Raw genomic sequence first — 15811 nt, 5'->3', positions numbered from 1 at the left:
TATGAAGGGTGTATATAGTTCTTTTGCATATGCTTGTACTAATCTATCGTAGCAGTGGCAATAATTTTGTTAGCACTTAACTCATTTCATTACAAACAAATACTCTCTCATTTCTCCTCACAATACTTCTGTAAGGTAAATACTATTACACATAAGGAAACCAAGATTGAAAGAAACACACAGTCTCTGGAAACTTTCCCTTGCAGCTTCCTAGCTTGGCACATACATTTGCCAGAAACCTAAATCACTGCTTTTCATCCTTGGACTCAGTGCTAATATTTTTTCCTCTAGAAAGTAGATCCCAACTCCCCCACAGTGACACTTCCCCTAAATATAATGTTTAATTTTGGTTAACAGCTTAACTGGACTGAGAAGCACATAGGAGATCAGTAAAACAGATCTCTGAGTTGGTCACTCTCAGGAATAGCAAGTGGGAAATACTAGCTCCAAATATGGGCAGAGCCACAGGGGACCTGGACAGAATTAGAATTAAAAGGACAAAACCTGCAGCTTAGTGCTCGCTTGAGCAGCACATATACAAAAATTGGAACAATACAGAAATTAGCATGGCCCCTATGCAAGGATATTACACAAATTCATGAAGCATTCCATATTTAAAAAAAATAAACTGGGACTGGGAAAGTAGTTTAGTGGTAGAGTGCTTGCCTAATGCATGATGCCCTGGGTTCAGTTCCTCGGTACCATGTAAACAGAAAAAGCCATAAACGGCGATGTAGCTCAAGTGGTAGAGTGCTAGCCTTGAGTAAAAGAAGCTCAGCAACAGAGCCTAGGCCCTGAGTTCAAGCCCCAGGACCAGTCAAAATAAAAAAAAAAAAAAGCCTGCAGTTTAGGCTTAAGAGAACTAGCTTCCTCCCACCTCATATACTCTCTCTTCTTTCTCTCTCATTCTTAGCCAACTCTCATTCTTATTCAACTCATCAACTCACCAAAATGAGCTAAAACCTCTGAGCTAAAATAATCCATCCTTCCTTAAGTTGTTCTGTCTGGTATTTTGTCATAGTGATGAAACACCAACACTGAAAAACTGGTATTAGAGAAGTGGAATTATTGCTGTGATTAAACCTAACCATGTATTTCGAAGCTTTTGAAACCTATATGAAGAATCTAGAGAGTTTGTGAGAGATACAGAAGCACTAGGATCCTAAAAGCAGTTTCATGGGTAAATAGCATCATTGCCTATACAAACACTCACTACATCGTATACAAGGTCTCCAGCTGTATCCTCCACTAAGACATGTTATGCCTTCTTAAACCTTCTCTTCACAGAAGGTACTCAGTATTTGCAAAAATTATAATTTAGTAGAACAAGTATGGTGCTTGATTATGTTCTCAAACATGTGGAGAGGCGTAAGTTCCATGACAGTAAAGGCCTCATGTATTCTATGAATACATAGACTAAGGACTCTACGGCCATTTCATTGCTGAGACACCATGGCTCTGAAACTCAGGTCTGAGTCTATCTGGTTTAAATTGATGCTGACTTTCACTGAAAAAAAAAAAATAGACAAAACCAGGTGTGATGGCTCATGCTTACAATCCTAGCTACTCATGAGGCTGAGATCTGAGGAACACAGTTTGAAGCCAGTCCAGGGAGGAAAATTTGTGAGACTCATCTCCAATTAACCACCAGAAGACTGGAAGTGGCGCTGTGGCTCAAAGTGGTAGAGCACTAGCCTTGAACAAAAGGAAACTCAGGGACAGTGCCCAGGCCCTGAGTTCAAGCCATACTGCCAACAAAAAGAAAAAAAAAAGAAAAGAAAAAGAAGTAGTTCCAAAAGGAAGATAAGGAAGTAAGTTATATGTTTTAAAAAAGCTAAACTGGGGCTGGAAATGTGGCTTAGTGATAGAGTGCTTGCCTAACATGCATGAAGCCCTGGGTTCCATTCCTCCATACCACATAGACAGAAAAGGCCAGAAGTGGCATTGTGGCACAAGTGGTAGAGTGTGAGCCTTTATCAAAAGAATCTCAGGGACAGAGCCCAGGCCCTGAGTTCAAGCGCCACGACTGGCAAAAAAAAAAAAAAAAAAAGGCCAAACCATCTAAACGTGAACTAAAAAAAAAAAAGAAGAAAACAAAATCCTGCAATAGTATACTACACTATGCTACATCAATTTTCTAGTGTTAATATTTAAGTAATCTTCCTAAGAATTATATTGGGCTGACCCTAGAAATAATCTAGTTTGAGTTATAGCCTCTAAAAATAATCTGCAGAGTTATATAACACAGGTTATGCCTTGGTGGCCATAAAAATGCCATAGAAGAGAAAATAAGAAACATACCACAAGCTCAACCCTTCCATATTATCAAGTGGTCAATACAGCAATAGCAGTGAGCTTCTTCCAGGGTCCATTACCAGCCTTGATCCACTCCTGACCTCTATTGATTATCCCTGTGACCCTCATCTTGCTACTCACTCAGTAATGATTCTTTTCTGCCATCAATGGCTTCATGAATTGTAAATCAATTCAAACTAATCGACACAGATCAGCTCCCACTTAAAATCTGCTCCAACATTCTTGCTTTCCATCATTCAAAAATATGTCAAAAACCTTTCAGACTAGGAAACCTATGGTGACAATCTCACTCAATGGCAAGCACATTTATTTCATTTCACTTATGCCTTAGAAATGAACTTAATAAAATGTAGCATGACTGCTTTTGTCTTATTTTCATTGTGTCTTTATTGCAGAAAAAAATATTTTGAAGGGTCCTTTGTGGAAGACTACTTTTGACTCCATCAAAATCTGAACCTTACTACATTGATACAACTATATCAAAGCAATGTAGTGTCCAGTTCTCTACTTAGGAGGCAAGCTTACCTCAAGGACTTTAGGGTTAATTACTTTGTGAGGTTCCATGTAATATAGTGTGCTCATGGCCTCCTGCAAGTCTATATAACTTGAAGTCTGGTTTCTTGATAACTGCCCCAGTACAGTACAAAAGGCAAGTTTCAAGTACTACCCATGTGCTTTCCAAATGCATTTCAGAGTCCACTTGATAAGCCTTGAAATTTGCAATCATGGGTTGTAGCCAGAGGACTCAGCAAGTAAGTAGCTGGTTATTTTGACTTGTGAAAATTTACCTCAGAGAATTTTTAAGACAATTTAAGCTACTTGATGTGATACTATACTAGTGGATACATGCTATTACATTTGTCTAAAATTATAAAATATCCAATACTAAAAGTGAACCCTAATGTAAACTATGGTCTTGAATGATAATGATGTATCAATATAGGCTCCTCTATAATGCCAAGTATACCATTTTTGTGGGAACGAAGCATTTGTAAAGATAGGAGGTAGGCTGGGAATGTGGCTTAGTGCTTGCCTAACATTCATGAAACCCTGGATTCAACTCCTCAGTACTATATAAACAGAAAAAGCCAGAAGTGGTGCTGCAGCTCAAGTGGTAGAGTGCTAACTTTGAGCAAAAGTAGCTCAGGAACAGAGCCTAGGCCCTGAGTTCAAGCCCCAGGACTGGCAAAAAATGTGAGAGCTCTCTTAGAGTCCTCTTTGTTTTTCTATCAACCCCAAACTGCTATTAGAAGTCTATTTTAAAAAGAAAAACAATAAAAAAGAAACTGATCACAGAAAATAATATTTATCAAAATGAACTCCAGGAAATAGAAATAAGAGGGTTTTTCTTTGTTGTTTTCTCTTTGTCTTGTTTGTTCATTCATCTGTCTTTGGGAGGGTAAGGGGGACACGGAAATGAAAGAACAAAGGTGAACAAATGCAGTAGTATTTACTAGACACTATGTTGAAAATGAACTATACAACTGGTGGGTGGGAATGGGAGGGGAAAACTGAATGAGATTGAGAGAAGGGGTGACCACTGTCCAAAAAGAAATGTACTCATTACCTGACTTACATAACTGTAACTATATTACATGTCACTTTTGTAGTAACAATAAAAAGAAAAGCTTTAAAATAGATAAAAATGAATTTAAAAAGAAACAGCAGGGCACCACTGGATCATACCTATAATCCTAGCTGCTCAGGAGGCTGAGATTTGAATACCAAGATTCAAAATCAGTCCACACAGGAAAGTCCATGAGAATCTTATCTCCAATTAGCCACCAAAAGGTGAAAAGTGGATCTATTGCTCAAATGATAGAGTGCTAGCCTTGAGGGAAGAAAAGCTCAGGGACAGTGCAAGAGTTGACAGCTCTAATGTTTGTAAGCTACTAAGTAGAACACAATCTGGTCAGCTGAAATTGCTTCCATTTTCAGGTGTGAATACCTTTCAGGCAAAATCTATAGAAACTCAACCTCAGCCTATCACAAGAATGACTTTTGACAGTCCATATGCCCTGGAGTACACATTCCCTATTAGCCATATGACTACTGCATGAATGAAGTTTATACTATATGCCAGGCATTCTTTTTAAGTCCTTCATCTATAATAAATCTTTCATTATACCAGCACCATCATGAAAGCAGTATTTTTGTTCCTAATGGAACAGTTGTGCAGCACAACTGTTCCATTCTTATGGCTTTAATGGCATATCTGCCAGGATAATTTCTTTCCCTTTTCTAATTTTTTTTTTTTGCTAGACCTGGGGCTTGAACTCAGGGCCTGGGTACTATCCCTGAACTTCTTTTTGCCCAAGGCTAGCACTCTACCACTTGAGCCACAGAGCCACTTCCAGCTTTTTCTGTTTATGTGGTTCTAAGGAACTGAACCTAGGGCTTTATGCATGCTAGGCAAGCACTCTACCACTAATTCACATTTCCATCCCTGACTTCTCTAAATGTTTGTTACATTCCCAAAGAAAGCTGGAAGGTGTAGAGAACATATTTCCAGAGCTGGAAAGACCAGATTTGAATCTTACCCTCACCACACTGACCAACATCAGGAAATAAATCTTCTCTCCGTGCCTCAGATTAATCATTTGTAAATGAAATGGTAAAGGTAAAGAGCATACTGTCATTTTAATAAATGTTCACTCATTATTTAGAGATATAGCTTTACTAAGAAAGATGGGCTCTTTGGAGTAATGAACACCAATTATTTTGGTCACTACGTACTTTCATGGTCTGATAAATATTTCAGCATTATTATGTGCAGCTATCCTGAGAGCCAATTATCTATGGAAACACCAGAGAAATCCCATCTCTGCTGTACAAAAGTTATGCAGACCCCACCATAAAGGCAGTTTATGAAACCTCAACAGATCAACCAACCTGCTTCCTCTCCATTATTATTTTCCACATATGAAGGCTTGAATGACTGCTGTTTTTTTTTATCAATCTTAGAGCATATTTCCTCCATACCATTTCCCTTGGCCTGCATGCATATTGGCTACACAGCCCAGTATAAACCTGCCATATGGGGCCGGGGCAAAATAGTCTACCCCCTTCACACTTCCCCAGCACTTAGCTTGCCTAGGAACCTTTAATCAAAGACATGTGAATCTGAACATTCAAGATGACAATCTGGTGTTGAGTTCTGGCACTGTGGTCATTTGCACTAAGAATAAAGTAACTGACACTTCCTGCTTGTGTTATTGATAGATGTCGTTATAAAGTATCTATAGCTACTATTGCCCAAATTACTGATCACTTTACTGATTACTATTTATGACAAGCATTGGTGACAAGCTTGTCTTTGTTAGGCACTTAGGATTGCTCCAGGCCAACTGGTCTTTCTACTACTCATTCTTAGCTGCTATGTCAACCGCAGCCAAGCTATCATTTTGCTGTAGGCACTAATATCTTTGGCCCAGTGTGTCCAATTTGCTTCAGCTGCATACTTCAGTAGCACTAATGTATCATTTATTTAAAACGGCAGTTCCAACCCCTGTCTGCATGCTAAAATCACCAGTGAAACCTTAAAAGAAAAAAATTACCCAGGCTTCAGCCTCTCCCCCCAAACTGCAGAGATTCTGGTTTAACTGAATTGGGACAAAACTGGTCATGGTATTCTTTTAAAAGCTCCTCTATTTTCTTGTTGTAATATGTTCTTCTAATCTTTGAAAACATGAAACTATTTGCAATTTATATTAAGGGATAAACATAATCAAAGTATTATGTTATATCCATGTAGGAAAATATTACAATGAAATGTATTATCTTGTGTAAGTAATATACACAAATAAAAACTGCAAGCTGGGCACTGGCAGCTCATACCTGTAATCCTAGCTACTCAGGAGGCTAAGATGTAAGGATCACAGTTCAAAGCGAACCAGGGTAGGAAAGTCCATGAGACTCTTATCTCCAATTAACCACAAAACAAAAACAAAAACAGAAGTGGAGCTATGGCTCAAAGTGATAAAGTGCTAGCCTTGAGCAAAAGCACTCAGGGACAGCACCCTGGAGTTTAAGCCCCATAACCACCAAAGAAAAAGAACATAAAACAAAAAGCAAAAACAAAAACATCCATGTTAAAATTAAAGAAAAAATAAATCCTTTATTCTGGGTCAGTGGCTCATACCTATAATCCTAGAAACTCAGGACACAGAGATCCAGAGAATCAAGGTTCAAAGCCAGCTCAGACAAAAACAATCCAAGAGATTCCACCTCCAATTAACTAGCAAAATGCTAGGCTGAAGGTGAAGCTCAGGTGGTACAGCATCAACCTCAAGAACATGAGGCGTTGATTTCAAGCCCCAGAACTTGCAAAAAATAAATAATAAAAATAGACCCTACAGCTTAGCATGATGGTATATTCCAGTACTTGGGAGATGGAGGAAAAGATCAGAGGTTTGAGGCCAGCCTTGACTACACATACATTCCAGACGAGCCTAGGCTTACATATGCATGACCTGACTCAGACTTCTGAGTACTACTTTACTCATTTGTAGAATGGGAATAGAATATTTTCAGGTTATTTTTTGGACCTTAAAATATACATGAATTGCTCAAAAACACCTAATAAGCAATAACACCAATATGGTGCCCAGATATCTAAGCAGTGTTGACTCACCATTTCATTACAATCCTGATACCTGCATGATTCCTATGCCTCACCTCTGTGTCTTAAGCATAGAAACTCCCTCCCTTACCCTCACCTTTTCTGATCTCAAAATACTGCCTTCTCTTATATTATTGTTTGACTTTTTCCTGTCTCCTGGCTCTATGGTAAACCCAAGAACTGTTAGAGCCTGAAATTAGAGCTATTAGAGCCTGAAATTCCTTCCCACACTACTCTATCTCCTGTCTACAACACTACAGTTAGAGATATAATTCAATTCTTAAAAGTAATTTGGCCGGAAGCCAGTGGCTCACACCTGTAATCCTAGCTACTCAGGAGGCTGAAATCTAAGGATCAAGATTTCAAAGCCAGCCGGGGCAGGAAAGTCCATGAAACTCATCTCTAATTAGCCACCAGAAAACTGGAAGTGGCACTGTGGCTCAAGCAGGACAGCACTTGCCTTGAGCTGAAGAGTTCAGTGACAGCAATCAAGCCCCAAGTTCAAGCCCCATGACCAACAACAACAAGAAAGAGTAATTTGTATTGTTTTCTTAATAGAACTGCTCATAGTTAAAACAAAGGAGAAAGATAACAAAAAAAATTTAAGCATGTAACTGTAATCCCTCTGTATTTCATCTTTATAATAACAATTAAAAACTAATATTAAACATTTAAAACAATCTCTCAACCTAAAATATCTGACACTTTTAATCTTTTCTCCATGCATATGTATATTATTAGGAGTTATTCTGAACTTCAGCCATGTGCTCTCCACCATGCACAGTGGGACAGCAGTTCGCTAATATAAAAATAAACTTCTGAGGCTGAGATCTGAGGATCACGGTTCAAAGCCAGCCCAGGCCCTGAAACTCTTATCTCCTATAAGCCACCAGAAAACCAGAAGTGGTGCTATGGCTCAAGTGGTAGAGTGCTTGCCTTGAGCAGAATAGCTGAGGACCAACATTCAGGCCCAGAGTTAAAGCCCCGTGACTGACAAAAATAAATAAACTAAACTTGTCTCTCCTGCTTGAATACTTCATGGTGTGCTCTTTATCAACTACCTAATTAAAAACCAACCTATCTAAAATAATTTACTTAACACTAGGGATGACAAGGCTTTGCACATGGTAGGGATTATTGTCAGTTACAGATATATTTATGGAGTTGTCCTTCAAGAAATGGCATCTTCTGGACTCAGCACTTATATAGGGAGGTGACCCTGGAAAACTACAGCAACTTGTCATCAGTGGGATATCATGGTACTAAACCTGATTTAGTCTTCAAGTTAGAGCATGGAAAAGAGCCATGGATAATAAATGCCAAAATGTCCACCCAGAACTGTCCAGAAGGCTGGGAAGAAGGGTACCAGAAAAAGCAAGATGAGCTTGAAAGTATTGAGAGAAGCTATGCTTGTAATATGATTGGAAAACTTTATCTGGGCAAAGCCTATGTTTCTTCAAGGCAATTCTAACATACATGGGGAAAGTCTGGCACAAAACTTGGGTTCAAGCAGAAGCTAATTAAGAAAGAATCCTAGTAAGTTTCATAGTAATGAAAAGTCATATTTTCTTAAGCATCAAAGAGCTCATAGCATAGAGAAAGCTGAGTGTGTAATGAATGTGGGAAAGCTTTTTGTTGTAAATCACAGTTCATTGTACGTATCAGAATTCATACAAGGGAGAGACCTTATGAATGCAGTAAATGTGAAAGAGCCTTCATTGTCAGTCAAATCTTTGTTTTTGTCAGTTGTGGGGCCTGAACTCTGGGCCTGAGCACTGTCCCTCAGCTCTTCAGCTCAAGGCTAATGCTCTACCACTTGAGCCACAGCACCCACTTCCAGCTTCTGCTTATGTGGTGCTGAGGAATGAAACCCAGGGCCTCATGCATGCAAAGCAAGCACTCTACCGCTGAGCCACCTTTGTAGCCCACCAAGTCAAATCTTCATGCTCATCAGAGAGTTCACACAGGATAAAAACCCTACTCATGTAGTGAATGTGGGAAAGTCTTCTTCAGGTCACAACTCAGTCCAATAGGAAATTCACACAGAAGGGAAACTGGTTGCAATGAAGGCGGAAAAGCTTACAACTGGAAATCTCACCTTAATTTACACCAAAGTAGTGATACAGGAGTAAAACCCTATGAGTGCAGCAAATGTGGGAACACCTTTAGTTTAAAATCTCCCTTTGTTGTACACCAGAGAATTCACACAGTAATGAAACCTCATAAGTGCAATGAATGTGGGAAGGCCTTTAGAAGTAAGTCCTACCTCCTTGTTCACATCAGAATGCACACAGGAGAGAAACCTTATCAGTGTACTGATTATGGAAAAGCCTTCAATAAGTAAACACAACTAATTGTGCACCAAGGAGCTCACACTGGAAACAACCCTTATCAGTGCAGTGAGTGTGGCAAAGCCTTTAGCAGAAAGGAGCAGCTCACTGCTTCACTTGTGAGCCCATGCTAGGGAGAAGCCTTATGGTGCAGTGAGTGTGGGAAGGCTTTCAGCACCAAATCATACCCTATCATACACAGGAGAACACACACAGGAGAGTGGCCCTATGAATGTAACTTATGTAAGAGAGCCTTCTGCAGGAAATTACAGCTAATTATACACTAGAGAACTCACTCCACAGAGAAGCCCTATGGAATGCAGTGAGTGTGAAAAGGCCTATCCTCGGAAGGCATCCCTTCAGATACACCAGAAAACTCAGGAGAGAAATCTTTTAAGTGAATGTGGGAAAGCCTTTAGTCAGAAGTCCTCTCTTGACTTCTCTGAAGAGGAAATAAGAATGGTCAATAGAGGGGCTAAGAAGGTAGCTCAGTGGTAGAGTGCTTGCCTTTCATGCATGAGGCCAGCACCACAGAAGCAGAAAAAGCTGAAGTGGCACTATGGCTCAAGTGGTAGAGCCCCAGCCTTGAGCTGAAGAGCTGAGGGACAGTGCCCAGGCCCAGAGTTCAAGTCTACAACCGAACAAAAAAAAAAAAAAGAATGGCCAATGGACACACGAATAAATGCTCAACTTCTCTGGCCATATAAGAAATGTAAATCAAAACAACACAGATCACCTCACCCCAGGCTATAATCAAGAAATCTAGTAACAACAGATGCTGGAAAGCATGTAGCCAAAAGGGAACCCTACTGCACAATTGGTGGGAGTGTAAACTTGTTCAACCACTGGGGAAAGCAGTATGGAGGTTCCTCCAATGACTCTACATAGAGCTCCCCTATGACCCCGCAATCCCATTTCTGGGCACTTACCCAAATGATCACAAACAAGACCACACTAAAGCTACCAGCACAACTATGTTTATCGCAGCACTATTTACCATAACTAAGATATGGAACCAACCCAGATGCCCCTCAGTAGATGAGTGGATCAAGAAAATGTGAGATATATACATATATATACATATATAGACTATATGTACATACATAATGGAATTCTATGCTTCCATCAGAAAGAATGGCGCCACCCCATTTGTTAGGAAATGGAAAGACGGAAAAAATCATATTAAGTGAAGTAAGCCAGGCCCAAAGAACTATAGGTCCCATGGTTTCCCTTATTTGCAATACCTAGTACACGTCCAGGATTATCTTATCAGATGAGCAGAAAAGCTCAAAATCTACGCATATATGACCATATAAGATGATGCTAAGCAAAATGAACTACAAGATATGGACACAAGAGGTTTTTCTTTGTTGTTCTTGTTTCTTAATGTACTATGTGATTTTTTTTGTTTCCTTTGTATGTTCTTCCCACTACAGTATATCCCGTGTTGTTACTGTATTTGATTTTGGTACCCTGCATCTTGTATATACATTTATCGAATTTGGGAAGGGGAATAACAAAATTCTGAAACAAGTACACAGGATGACCCATTGCAACAATGATACTCACAAGAAACTATGTTGGAAATGATCTTTACAACTTCAGGGAGGGAGGGAAAGGACAGTAAAAAAAAAACAAAGGAGGGGGTAACAATGTTCAACAAGAATTTAGGTGGGGGTGGGGAGGTGGGGGTGTAGCTGAGGAAGTGGGTGGGAAGGGATGGTAGGGGAAAAACAAAGGAGGAGGCAACAATGCTGGATAAGAAATGTACTCATTATCTTGCTCATGTAACTGTAACCCCTCTGTACAGTATTTTCACAATAAAAAAAGAAATGTACTCATTACCTCACTCATGTAACTGTAACCCCTCTGTACAACATATGTACAATAAAATAATTTTTTTTTAAATAAAAAAAGAAATCCTCTCTCAGTAAACATCAGAGAGGTCACACAGAAGAGAAGCCATGTAAGCACTCTGAATATTGGAAATCCTTCAGTTGGAACTTAAGACTTCGTATACATCAGAAAACACATAAAGGAGAAATCCAAACACTGAAATGAATGTTAGACTCCTTTTCACAGGAGCTGATGTTCTAGAAACTTAGAAACCATTATTCAGATGGAATTAAAAACAGAAGATCCTAAAAGTAGACTCCTATCAAGTAAGTTGTATGGGAGAGACCAGTCATACTTGAATGGGTTTGAAAAACTTTCACCAAAATATTTGTAGACAAGAGAATGCTTGAAGAATGGTGAACAGTAATAACAAGTATAGTAGTGTCATTATGAACATTTGAGCCATTCACACTGAAACTTTGTAAGTTTAATAAATGAGGGAAGCATTTTTTTCATAGAAAGCATGTTACATATGTGAAGCTATTCTTTTATAAAATAAGATAAAGATAACTTCAGTTATAAACAGACTTTTTCATGATAGAGTATGAAGTCTGGTTTTGTCTCAGTATGTAAATAAGTAGAACCACTAGAAACTTATACCAAAAGGTATAATCTCACATATCCTAGTTAACTGGATTACACATTTTAAGATTTTGGTATTTTTTATTGTGAAAATACTGTACAGAGGGGTTACAATTACATGGGCAAGATAATCAATACATTTCTTAAGCATTGTAGTCTCCTCCTTTGTTTCCCCTTCCCATCCCTTTCCATCCTCCCACACACACACACCAAAGTTGTAAAGTTCGTTTTCAACATAACGACTTGTACATTTCATTGTTGCAATGGGTCTACCTGTATCCCTATTTAAACGGTTTGTTTTTCCCTTTCCCCTCCACAAATTATACCCACATCAAATACGGTGAAAGCAGGGTTATACTGTGGAGGAGGAACATACAAAGCAACAAAGAAATAATCTTATAAATGTGTTAGAAACAATCGCATGAAAGAAAAAAAAATTTAAATACATATCTTAGGGTTCATTTCCCTAAAGATTTTGGTATTTTTTTAATGTTGTGTTTGTGTGTACTTGACAGTTTGATAGTTTGTGATCCCCCAATATTCTCCATATAACCAAAAAGAGTTATTTTGATGACAACACTAACTTTTTTCATGTGGTATATATTTGAGACCTCTCTCCATGCCACTAAATATTACTTAGCACCATCTCTAAGGGCTCCATTGTAATGGACTGTATTGGACTATAGAATTTCCTTTGCCTCAAACTACCAGCACAACTATATTTATGGCAGCATTATTTATCATAGCTAAGATATGGAACCAACCCAGATGCCCCTCAGTAGATGAATGGATCAAGAAAATGTGGTATATATACACAACGGAATTCTATGCCTTCATCAGAAAGAATGACCAGAAGGGATGGTAGGAGAAACAAAGGAGAAGGCAGCAATACTTGGTAAGAAATGTACTCATAACCTTGCTCTTGTAACACCTGTTTCACTGTGTGTGTGTGTGTGTGTGTGTGTGTGTGCGTGTGTGTGTGTAAATGAATTTCCTTTGCCAACTCCTGTATATCTGGAGGTATGCCACATTGGGGACTGAACTCAGGGGGTTGGGCACTGAGCATCTTTTGTTCAAAGCTAGCTAGCACTTAAAAAACAGCTCCACTTCTGGCTTGTTGGTTAATTAGAGATAAGAGCAGGAACACAATACTACTCAAATCTTTATTCTGCCTTTGAGGAACTCAGAGCAAATTGTGACACTGTTACCCACACTGTGTAATCAGTTCTGACAGAGGTCTGACAGAGGTATCTAACTTAGGTAAGAAAGGCATTCTTTTTGTTGTTGGTGGTGGTTGTGAACTCTGGGCTTGAGCGCTGTCCCTCAGCTTTTCAGCTCAGTGCTAGTGCTCTACCACTTGAGCTACAGCGCCACTTCTGGTTTTCTGGTGGTTTATTGGAGATAAGTGTTTCACGGACTTTCCTGTCTGGGCTGGCTTTGAACCATGATCCTCAGATCTCAGCCTCCTGAGTAGCTAGGATTACAGGAGTGAGCCACCGGCGCCCAGCAAGAAAGGCATTCTTTAGAGGTTGACACCTGAGCTGAGATTTGGGAACTACCTAGGAATTTGCTAGATGAAGTAGGGAATTTCAAGTAGTGGGAACACTATGCACAAAGACCTGAAGACTAGAAACAAAACAGTTTAGGTATACTGAAACATAAGATTTTGGAAATGAGGGAAAACTGCAAGAAAAAAGCTAGAAGTAGTAACCAGGTAAAAGATGGCTGTAAATTCTTGGTTAGAGTTTAGATTTACTTCACTGAACAGTGTGGTTCCCATACTGTCTGTATATTGGAAGAAGCACATGACCATTCTGTTCTCTAGCCTCTATAAACATTTACATGGTTTGGGTCTCAAAACTTAAGTACTTACCAAGGTTACCACATGACTCTTCTGTGTGGCAAGTTTAAGAACAATAGCTTGAAGATGTGAGGAAGCTATTAAACTAAGGAGGAAGAGTTTTAGAACATATATGGATTGAACCTATTTCTGGCCAGCCAGCCAGGGTGGGAATAGATTAGGTTAGATGTTCATAGTGTGTGCACATGTGCCTGCAATTTCTCTTACTATTGAACCTCTCACTATTGTGTCTGCTTATTTTATCTCTGAATAAATGTAAGCACCACAAGACTAGGCTTGGGGAGACTAATATATCCCCTGTAAAAAGTACAGTGCCTGGGCTGAGAAGGTGGCTCAATGGTAGAGCACTTGCCTTGCATGCATGAGGCCCTGGGTTCAATTCCTCAGCACCACATAAGCAAAAAGAAGAAGGCCAGAAGTGACGCTGTGGCTCAAGTGGTACAGCGCTAGCCTTGAGCTGAAGAGCTGAGGGACAGCACCCAAGCCCAGAGTTCAGGCCCCACGACCGGACCCAAAAAAAAAAAAGTATAGTGCCTGACAGAAGAAGCATCTGGTTTTTCTGAATGAATGAATGAATGAGTGAAGGAATGAATCTGTGAGGAAGAAAATGAAGATGGAGAGTTGAAAAGACCAGGATGCCTGGGCAGTAGGAATGGATTGAAGGTGACAAGGTATGAGCTATTATAATGATGAACTGGACTGGAATGTAGAGGGTGACTGGGCAGACTGAACACCCACGAATAGCCAAGATTCCTACCCTATCCCAGTTGTCTCTTTCCTCCTGCTCTCAATCAGAATCTCCTAGCCTCACACATGGAACCTCTTCCTCAATTTAAACATGATGTATGTTATAAGGTCTCCTCAATTCCCTAACCCCCAGTTCAATAAGTGCTGGCTAAGTGAAAAGTCTCATGGACTTTCCTGACTGGGCTGGCTTTGAACTGCAATCCCCAAATCTCAGCTTCCTGAGTAGCTAGGATTACAGGCATGAGCTACTAGCGCCCAGCAACCTTTGAGCATTCTTAGCCAAATAAAGTTAAAGGATTCTGATAGTCATGGGGCTTGAACTCAGGACCTAGGCCCTGTCCCTGACTTCTCTTGCTCAAGGATAGCACTCTACCACTTTAAGCCACAGCACCACTTCTGGTTTTCTGGTGATTAGAGATAAACGTCTCATAGCCTTTTTTTCTGTCTGGGCTGGCTTTGAACTGTCATCCTCATATCTCAGCCTCCTGAGTAGCTAGGTTTACAGGCATAAGCCTGTGAGCGCCAGCTCACTTGGTTTTGTTGGAGTTTTTGTCTTTTTTTTTTGCCAGTCCTGGGGCTTGAACTCGGCCTAGGCACTGTCCCTGAGCTTCTTTTGCTCAAAGCTAGCACTCTACCACTTGATCCACAGCACCACTTCTGGCTTTTTCTGTGTATGAGGTACTGAGAAATTGAATCCAAGGCTTCATGCGTGTTAGGCAACCACTCTACCACTAAGCCATATTCCCAGCCCTGGTTTTTTTTTAAGTACCACAAAGTATTAAACACAATTCACATTATAAAGATAAATGCTAAGTTTGAAAGTTTCTAATGTTGCCATATCATTACATAAGAAGTGATGACTTTGATAAGCAAATTGAAAACTAACAGAAGGGCATTTGAGTACAAGAGACATACAAAGCAAAATATTCAAGGGCAAGAAAGTGATATTCATCTTTTTAAAAGACACCAAACAAGCCAGGTGCCTGTGGCTCATGCCTGTACTCCTATATACTCAGGAGGCTGAGATCTGAATATCACAGTTTGAAGCCAGCCCAGACAGGTAAGTCCAAGAGACTCTTATATTCAGTAAACTACTCAGGGGCTAGAAAGGTGGCTTAGTGGTAGAGTGCTTGTCTAGCATTCATGAAGCTCTGGGTTCGATTCCTCAGTACCACATAAACAGAAAAAGCCGAAGTGGCGCTGTGGCTCAAGTTGTAGAATGCTAGTTTTGAGCAAAATTGCTCAAGGACAGTGCCCAGGCCCTGAGTTCAAGCCTCTGGACTGACAAAAAAATAAAAATAAAAAATAAACTATTTATAAGGGGCTGGGAAGGTGGCTCAGTGGTAGAGCACTTGCCTTGCATGCCTGGGTTCGATTCCTCAGCACCACATAAGCAAAAAGAAAAAAGCCAGAAGTGGCACTGTGGCTCAAGTGGTAGAGCGCTAGCCTTGAGCTGAA

At 39.9% G+C, this 15811-nt stretch overlaps 1 pseudogene; it reads left to right on the top strand.

Annotated features, from left to right (window-relative positions):
- Nucleotides 1-3041: 3041 nt before the first annotated feature.
- LOC105985562 lies at nt 3042-11328 on the top strand (annotated as a pseudogene).
- The last annotated feature ends 4483 nt before the right edge of the window (nt 11329-15811 follow it).

Source organism: Dipodomys ordii, unplaced genomic scaffold (assembly GCF_000151885.1).
Source record: "Dipodomys ordii isolate 6190 unplaced genomic scaffold, Dord_2.0 Scaffold30, whole genome shotgun sequence".
Classification (NCBI taxonomy): domain Eukaryota; kingdom Metazoa; phylum Chordata; class Mammalia; order Rodentia; family Heteromyidae; genus Dipodomys; species Dipodomys ordii.
This window is presented reverse-complemented; position numbering and strand designations above follow the sequence as displayed.